The sequence below is a fragment of the Protopterus annectens genome, chromosome 5.part0 (genome assembly GCF_019279795.1).
Source record: "Protopterus annectens isolate FY-2018-M chromosome 5.part0, PAN1.0, whole genome shotgun sequence".
NCBI classification, from domain to species: Eukaryota; Metazoa; Chordata; order Ceratodontiformes; family Protopteridae; genus Protopterus; species Protopterus annectens.
The window spans coordinates 225838107-225848106 of record NC_056735.1 but is presented as its reverse complement, the minus strand read 5'-3'; positions in this window follow the sequence as shown (position 1 = coordinate 225848106).

Below are 10000 nucleotides of genomic sequence, written 5' to 3'. Positions count from 1 at the left end.
TTAAACAGCTGCCCTAACTGCGGGTTTAATTCCTCATTGAGTTCGTGGAGCACACAACCGGGGACACCATTTGGTCCCATGGATGCTGTGTTTTTTGCCTTGGAGAGAACAGTTCTCACCTGAGCGTTAGAGATGTTTGGGGGGCTACAATCCTCTGGTATAGATATCTCACCTTTTGGGGGGGGGAGAAGTTTGCACTGAACCTGTCAGCCAGTATGTTGGCAATGTCTGTAGGTTCAGTAATTTTGACATCATTTTGAACTAATTCTGAGCATATCTGGGAGTTGCCTCCCAGGTTTCTAACATAGCTAAAGAAGGCCTTATGATTGCCTTTTGAGTCCTTGGCGACTTTTCTCTCAAAATTTGCCTTGGATGATTTTATGAGAGATCTTAGTTTTTTACTTATAATGATCAAAGGTGTCTTCCCTTTTAAGGATTTTGCTCTATCTTGTAGTAGCTTCCTCCTTTTGTTGTAGAGCTTGTTTATGGCTGGGGTCCACCAGACTGGACGCTTGCCTTTGGTACAAAGAGTCTTTGTTTTGTTTGGGATTGCCTGATCCATGCAGTCCTGTAGGTGCTGGTAGAAGGCATTTGTAAGTGATTCAGCGGCTTGAGTAATGGTTTCCGCAGGCTCGGGGGCCTTAAAAGAGACCACACTAGTCTTTAGAAGTGTGAAGTCGGCTTTTGAGAAGTTCTTCACTGTGGTCTTTTTTATCTCAGGTGGGGGCGGGATGTGGACTTCCAGTGAGATTAGTTTATGGTCTGATCTCACCAGTGAGGAGTATACTTCCGGTGTTGAACATTGTGACCCCATGTTCGTGATGATGAGATCTAGTATGTTTTCTCCTCTTGTGGGGATGGTGACTAGTTGTTCCATGGCATTTGAGTTTATGAACTCTAGGAACCTTTGGGCTAGAGTGTTGGGGCTTGAGTAGTGATCCCAGTCTATATTCGGGTAGTTGAAGTCACCTAGTATGATGGTGTTTGGAGATACATTTATCCCCTCCAGTGTTTTCAGGAAAGCTATGTGAGGTTCCTGAGATTGAGTGGGTGGCCTGTAACATGCTACAAATTGCAGAGCAGTCTTGCCTATGGTTAATTGCACTGGATGGTCTCCAATGCATCGTGCGTTGCCACCAACCTTGAGGTGTGGGTGTCCTTGATGAATATAGACACCCCCCCTCCTTTCTTGGTGTTGTCCGGATTTTGGGGCCGGAACGCATGATATGAGGTAAAACCTGATAGTGCCGGGGTGATCTCGGGAGCCTTGAACCAGGTTTCAGTCACAGCACAGACATCAATGTTCTCCATACTGAGAAGGGCCTCGAGTGCGTGCATCTTGAGGTTGAGACTTCTGGCATTGAGCAGCATTACCCTTAGTTTTTTTCCTTTTTTGTGTTCTAGGGTGGTAGGTTTAGAATTTGAGCCTTGCCTAAAAAGGCACTATGGGGGTGGCAAGAGCCTTTGCCAATATCCGGAAGCCCAGGGGTGACAGGTGCAAGCCGTCCCTTGCGAAGCAGCGTGGCTTGTCTAGCATGTCATCCCAGGCAGAGAGACATTGGATCCCCTTTGAATGACACCAGAGTTTAAGCCAATTATTAAAGCTGATCATCTTGTCTCTGTATTGTGGCATCATTCTTGGTGACGGTAGGATACTGCTCAAGGTCAGGGTCATACCTGCCTGGGCTACATAATCAGAGAGCTCCTCTATGTCTCTTTTCATGTAGTCCAAGGAGGTACGTCTCAGGTCGTTCACACCAGCGTGGACAATGACAGAGTCGTACTTGTACCTACTGTTGAGAGACCTGAGTGCTTGCGTTATGTGGCGGATTCTAGCGCCCGACAGGCAGCTTACTGTGACCTTCTCCTTACTCAATCTGGTGAGCGGGACATCAGTGTGTCTGACTATGAAGTCACCAATGACGAGTGTGTCTGGCATTGTGTTTGGCCTTAAGGGCTGTGACTGTTTGGCACACTGACTATGTGGTCTATGTGTTGCATGTGTTGTGTCCTGAGGTGGCAGTTGTTTGGGTGTCTGCTTTGGTGGCCTCTGCTGTTTTGGTAGATTTTTGATCAGAGCCTCCGAGTATGTCTTTGTGTATTTATGTGTATGATTTGAAGTTGTGATAATACTATGTGAGACTGGGTTTGTGGTGTGTGTGGTTACCTTCTCCTCCTGTCTGGTCTTGCCAGTCCTATGTTGAGAGAGCTCAGCCTCCAGTTTGGCTATATAGTTGCATCTCTCGCATGTGTTTGTGTTTTGTGGGAGAAGGAGAGGGTTGTCTGTGTACATGAGACAATTGTAACATTGCCTCAATATTCCCAGATTCACCAGCTGAGCAGGAGAGGACACTAGCAACTGATCCCTCGACATGCTAGAAGGAATAGACAAGAATTTTGAAAAGACTCCGGGGGATGTGGGTGATCGATAAGGGGTTTTAGGCTGGTGGGGTACTATGTATAATAAAAGTGCTATATCAAAGTAAAAAAATACTTTAGGAGCAAGTGCTAGGCTTTACAGATAGAGAATAGTCTACTTAAGAATCAAGTAGAGCTGAACTTTTTATATATAGAATACGCTGGTTTGATCAGCAGTACAGTTCAAGGAAGGCTGTCTTAAGGGAAAATTTGAAGAGTGGACTTTACGTAGCCCGAATAGTTTAACCTTGATTAACCGCCGCTGCTCTTGTGTGCTCCTGTGGCAACTCCGCGCTAAAGCGCGCTAAGCGTGCTTTATAGCAGGGGTCTGGGAAAGACAGGAAATGACCCAAAATGGCCAATAAACTACAAGTTACTGCCTTAAACCACTCCTCTGAGGACAAAAAGGCAACTCAGTACTCCCCACTCTCACTGGTGAGTAAAGAAACTTCCCCCTGACCAAACAAGGAAAATGGAGAAACACAGGAACTAAGACAAAGCCCAGGGATCAGCAAAATCTGATCACTGGAACAAACTATTAGGAAAGTATGGAAAACAAGAGTATTTTTTTTTTTTCAAGTTTTTTTTTCAGATAGGCAGAAAATACAATAAATGCTGTGTTTTTCGACTAATTGCTATCAAAAGTTAGTACACTTGAGTGTATTAGCCTGTTGTTTAACTTTTAAGCAAAACTTAAACAAGGAAGTGCAACAAACAATTCAAGCTATTAAAAACAGTAAAAACAGGTAATAACCGAATAAAACAGGCAGAAATAGTCGTCGAAATGCTCAAAAGGTCGAAAATGCAGAAAAAAATACTTAGAATCTGGAAAGTTTGTCTTTTCTGGTCTCTGCTGCTCTAGGAACTCTGCTGGATACCACGAGGAGCTGTGCTGAGTTCTCTAAAGCCAGAAAAGCCCGCCAAAGTGTGCTTTATAGCAGGGGGCTGGAAAAGACAGGAAATGACTCAAAATGGCCAATAAACTACAAGTTACTGCCTTAAACCACTCCTCTGAGGACAAACAGGCAGCTCAGTACTCCCCACTCTCACTGGTGAGTAAAGAAACTTCCCCCCTGACCAAACAAGGAAAATGGAGAAACACAGGAACCAAGACAAAGCCCAGGGATCAGCAAAATCTGATCACTGGAACAAACTATTAGGAAAGTATGGAAAACAAGAGTATTTTTTTTGTTTTTTTCAAGTTTTTTTTTCAGATAGGCAGAAAATACAATAAATGCTGTGTTTTTCGACTAATTGCTATCAAAAGCTAATACACTTGAGTGTATTAGCATGTTGTTTAACTTTTAAGCAAAACTTAAACAAGGAAGTGCAACAAACAATTCAAGCTATTAAAAACAGTAAAAACGGGTAATAACTGAATAAAACCGGCAGAAATAGTCGTCAAAATGCTCAAAAGGTCAAAAATGCAGAAAAAAATACTTAGAATCTGGAAAGTTTGTCTTTTCTGGTCTCTGCTGCTCTAGGAACTCTGCTGGATACCACGAGGAGCTGTGCTGAGTTCTCTAAAGCCAGAAAAGCCTGCCAAAGCGTGCTTTATAGCAGGGGGCTGGAAAAGACAGGAAATGACCCAAAATGGCCAATAAACTACAAGTTACTGCCTTAAACCACTCCTCTGAGGACAAACAGGCAGCTCAGTACTCCCCACTCTCACTGGTGAGTAAAGAAATTTCCCCCTGACCAAACAAGGAAAATGGAGAAACACAGGAACCAAGACAAAGCCCAGGGATCAGCAAAATCTGATCACTGGAACAGACTATTAGGAAAGTATGGAAAACAAGAGTATTTTTTCTGTTTTTTTCAAGTTTTTTTTTCAGATAGGCAGAAAATACAATAAATGCTGTGTTTTTCGACTAATTGCTATCAAAAGCTAGTACACTTGAGTGTATTAGCCTGTTGTTTAACTTTTAAGCAAAACTTAAGGAAGTGCAACAAACAATTCAAGCTATTAAAAACAGTAAAACAGGTAATAACTGAATAAAACAGGCAGAAATAGTCGCCGAAATGCTCAAAAGGTCGAAAATGCAGAAAAAAATACTTAGAATCTGGAAAGTTTGTCTTTTCTGGTCTCTGCTGCTCTAGGAACTCTGCTGGATACCATGAGGAGCTGTGCTGAGTTCTCTCATGCTAATGTAAAACCTGTTATTCTATCATCTTTCTAGATTTATAAGAACAATATTTAAAATTGTCCCTACTTTTCAGTCACCCCCCCATTTCTTGCAGTAAGAGGATGAGAGATATACCAGCAATTAGAGGCACTTTCTTGACTGTGTACACCTCAGATGTCATATTGTGACCACATGAATGAAAAATACATAAATAATAACAGTAATACTGCCATCACATACACTTATCTCTGTCTCTCCCACACACACAGAAGCAGAGGCACAGACACATAGACACATGCTCACACACACACACACACACACACACACACACACACACACACACACACACACACACACACACGTGCGCATGCATGAGCATGTACACTCCCCTCACAAATGTGCCTAGCATTTACAACCACTTTTTGATTGTGTATACTTCAGAAGTCAGATTGTGATCAAAGAAATGAAGAAGTGATTATGACAGTAATGCACATATAATGCAAAACACTTCAACTCCTCTCCACACACTCTCTGTCACACACATTACACACACAAACATACATACAAGTACAGACACATAGATTGTTGTACCTGCTGCTGGTGCTGCAGTCACTTTTGTTAGTTTAGTCCTGTTTTTCTCTGCATGTGGCTTTTTAACAGTCATGCTTAGCTAGGAGAAGGGAAATGTCAGGTTCACGTAATTACTGTTGCAATTACTTTCATTAGTTCAGTATTATTATTGTTGTTGCTTTTGTTGTTATTACTACTATTATTGTTATTTTTAACACTTGCTAAATATGGTGCTTCATCCATGTTTAGCAAGTGTGAGGAGGATGGCAGTCATTTATTTGTCATTCATCTGTGTATCACAATACTTTTTATACATTGCAGTGAAATGGCAGACGTGATTTTTTATTGGGCTTTACTTCTATATTGATATTCTACTGTAGAAAGTTCTTTCTCCAGTGGGGTGTAATTTAATCTTCTGCACATTTTCTGTCCTGGTGCTTCCCATAATGGCAAATAGGTGGCTGGTGCCAACCCTACTCCCATACTGAAGCCACTGCCAAGTATGAGGGGTGATTGTCCCTAGGTGATGAGTGACAGGAAACACTCCTAAACCTTAGTGAGTCACTTTAGTGTTGGTGGTTTACTTCTTGTGGTGAATCTGTCTCTTGCAGTGTCCTCCTGGACCTTTTCCTTTAATGCAGTATCATAGCAGTAACTTTTGAAAACCCTGTTGAAGAGGTGTATTACATTCACCCACATAATTCACATCCTGCACTGTTCCAGATAATGCTGTTCTGTGGCACCTTTGTAGCAGTGGTGCATGCCATGTGGGTGGAGGGCCTGCAGCAATAGCAGCAGTGGCAACACTTTTGGCTCCTTGCTAGTGAACATTTCATGGCATTTTTATGGCAATGCCTCCCTCAAGTTGCCATGTCAGTTTCCCTTCCCTATGGGCAAAATATTACAGAAAGTAGGTGTGTATGGTATGCTATGAGATACTCACACATATGTCCACAACCTTCTACTCATTTAATGCACTTGCTTATTAGCTGGAGTCAGTGCTATGCTCAGGTTTCCCCATTTATGTACTGTAGCCAAGCCTCAACATACGGCTTCGAAACTCCACACACCTTGGAGCATATCTTTCCCTTGGTTTTCTGTGTTCTTGACATGAGTCTTCCATCCACAGAAGCACAGTGCTGAACAAATGTCATGGGTTCCCAGTCACACATACACCACAATATTTGCCTCACTGTCAATGATATCCACCACAAGATTTTCCTTGCTGTTGCTAAGGTACTTTTGGAGGCAGGACTTATTTTATAATTCTGGAAGACTCCACATCTACAGAGGCTTTAATGAAATTTCACTATTTCAGGGTTGTATTGTTGTAAGTACTTCTGCTCAAAATTGCAGGCTGCTTTATATCTTGCTAACATGAGCCATTTAACATTTAGATTATGCTAATGAAGCCAGTTAATACCATTATTCATACATTATCAAACATCATGGCACTAGCCATACATGTCATAATGAAAGCAAAGTATGTGACCTGTATGCTTGTAAACATGACATGTCTATTGTAGATTGTGGTTATATTGTAGGTGTGACTGTCATGTCCTAGCACTATGATACAGCTCTACATTGCATGATATGTCATTCAGAAATGAGTGTCTGTGTTCACAGGGATATCATTTTGCTCCTGTGTGGACCTGATTGAGTGTCCATGGGTACTTCAGCCACTGGAGAATGCAATGCAGAAGTATGGTGTGCTGAGGAAAGCCCAATTTTCCAGTTCTTTCTGCACAGGGATTTGAGGGAGTATATATGGGACCATTATGATATCCTGTTGTGTGAAGTGTATACCTGGCATGAGGCATGAACTGGCTGGAGTGGTGAGTGATGCTGCTGGCACCACCTGTTCTGGAGAACAGTGATGACACAGGTAGAATGATCTGAAGTGGCACTGCCCTGACCTGCTTCATCATAGGGGAGGGATGTGTTGGAAGCATTATTTTCAGTACCATTGCTTTCCACTGTCTTAACTATTATATAAGTAAACTTAACAGTACATACATTCATAGCAGAAGAGTGGCAGCTGAATATGGTTGGGTGCCACAGAAGGCAGGATCGCCTCTGCCTATACAGGGTGTGTAAGCTGTTTGTACCAGGCGACTGTGTATCTGTAATTGTATTTGACTATGTACGGTCACTTTTTTCCCATTGTGATAGCCTTCCACAAGTCCAATTGTAGAGAAACAGGAGGAGGTTTGGTGGCTAGTGGCTCTAGCACTGGGTCATCTGTGTAAACCGGGTCTGCCTGTCAGCAGGAGGATGATGGTTCTCATACTGGAGGTGACATGGAGGAGTTACAGGTGCCATCTGTATCCACATCTCAGGAGGGGATGTGAAGGCTCCTGTTCTGAAACTGGATTATAGGAAACTCCAGAGGTCTCCTGGCATCTGTTCTAAAAGTTGATGGCTGCTGATATATGCAAAGAGATGAAGGCTCTGCTCAATAAAATGCCACACTTTCTGACATGACTGCTGGAGCTGCTCAACTAGCAGCCCGCCCATAGCTCATCAAGTTCAAAAATGACAGATAACATTGGCTATCAAGCCATGAGTGAAGCCTGAGTTTGTTGTCTTTGGGACTGACCTGGCATCCAAGCATGCCAGGATCCTACCCTAACCCCATCCAGGTGTTTTCCCTCCTTTGTGTGTCATTTCTCAATCTTTTTTCATTGTCCAACCTACCGCATCACCATTTGTCTACCCTCTGTATGTACATGTCCTGAATGTACTGTTCTCTCCCTCCCTTTTGTGTGTATATCACCCTTGTCTAACTCCATGTTGTATGTTCATCTGTCTACCCCTGTTAACTGTCATTGTCCCTTACTCCAGTCTACAATAAGCCCTCACTATGCTCCTGAGCTATCTTCCTGTATGACTTACAAAAGTTTTCCATCCTTCACCATATACCTTTCATACCTTAGAGTTATCATTCTTTGTTTTGCACCGCTTGCTTTTCTCTGATTTCCTCTTATCCTATCACATAATTTCCTCCCCATTTATGTAACGAAAGGGTTGTCACTTTCCTGTGCATACTTGTATTAATGTACTTCTTGGCCACAATACTGCCTTTCTTTTCCCTTATGGGTACTACGTGAAGCTAAACAATGCCATATTGTGCATGTTACTCAGCTGTGCCTCCACATCTCATCTATGTTGCCCATTGTTTTGGTTAAATGTGACATTCTAACACTTCTCCTCACCTAGAACAGCCTAGCAAGGTTTATCCCATTATACCTGTCTTACTTATGCAGGCCTTTGCTTGGAGTGTTGATACTATTCAATGTCTAATACATGATGGATTAGCTGAGTGGTTCTTCAGGAAGTAACCACTTTAAAAATTTGCAGTTGTCTATGAATCCCAGCCCATATTTATGTATCCCAACCCATGTATTTACTGCATTCCATGGAAATAAATAAGAAACAGTAACCAAACTAATAAAACAAATAAAAATACACAAATGGAATATATGAGGGTATTGGTTATGTGTAGAACTGGGGAATTCATTTCATGACTCTAACATCATAGATGAATCTCATTCCCTTAGACCTACAGTGCAGCTATTTCATGTCTTACAGCCAGAATCTTCACATATTCCATATCTCTGCTTACATATATCCATTTAGATGATGTAGCTCTGTGAGAGTTATCATATCCTAGTACCAGCTGGTGTTACATGTTTCATCATGCTTCCCCTGCAGATGGAATACTGGGATGGGAATTCATTTGAAATAGCTCCTTGAGGTACAGATTGTACTTATAGGCCCCTATAACTTCAGGCTAGGGAGGACAGCTGATATCCAATTTGTTTGCTGATGCATTTCAACTTGTCACACATTTAGTAATTACTACTCAGTCATAAGATATGACCAGAAATTTGCACTTATTTTAGCAGAGGCTGCTCATATACCAATGTAAACCAATGTGGGATATTTTTGAAAGGTATAATTCCACACCATAATGCAAGACTCATGGCTTAGATCACTAAACTGGACAAAGTACCAGTCAAACAATACTCTGTCCCATACTTCTTCACTTAGAGGAGGGGCTACTGTTTCCAGCTCCCCATGGTTAGCCTTCTGGCATCTGGGAATGGAAATAATTTCTGTTTAACATGTGACTTATATCCCCCCTGTGCAAGGAATTTGACCCCTTTTCACCTTTGGTGCTTTAAACACTTGTTCTGAAGTTAGTTCATTGCAGTGATGCCATTCTTCTGTTTTATTTAGTTGATGGAAACTTCTTAGTTTTCTCAAAGGCTTGGCATGGCCTAGCTTTGTGCAAGTTTGCAAACAATGAACTGCTGTTTGCAGTCTACTATTAGGATATTGTCAGTCACTTGCATTAAAGAGCAGCCACCCCTTTTCCTACTTTGAAGTCATGTCTTTGTCTATCAGTAAACTATACATTTCTACTTTCTTATATAGTTATTTTAGGTGTTTCATTTCCCGTGGCCACATGTGTGTGCGATACCAGTCAGAAATCAATCAGGCTGCAGACTCAAACATCAGTTGTTTAACTTCATCATATCATATTTACTGCACAAATCATTAGTTAACAGTGAAGACTAATTTCTTTAAATGTAATCATTTTCCTGCAGCACTTTAAATGAGAAGCAGTAATTACACAGTCCCTCAGGCCCCATAACAAGCTAGATTGATCACATGCTACTTAATAGCAAAGATTCATTGCATTTGTATGAGCAGTCTTAATATGACGATGATGATGATGATGCAATGATTAAATGATATTACTGTAAAAGCTTAAGAGAAACAGTAATCATTTAAAATAAAGCGTTTCTGAAAATGATATAGCCAGATAAGAATTATTTTACATCTTTCATATGTGTCATTCAGTCCAACAGAAATTTTTA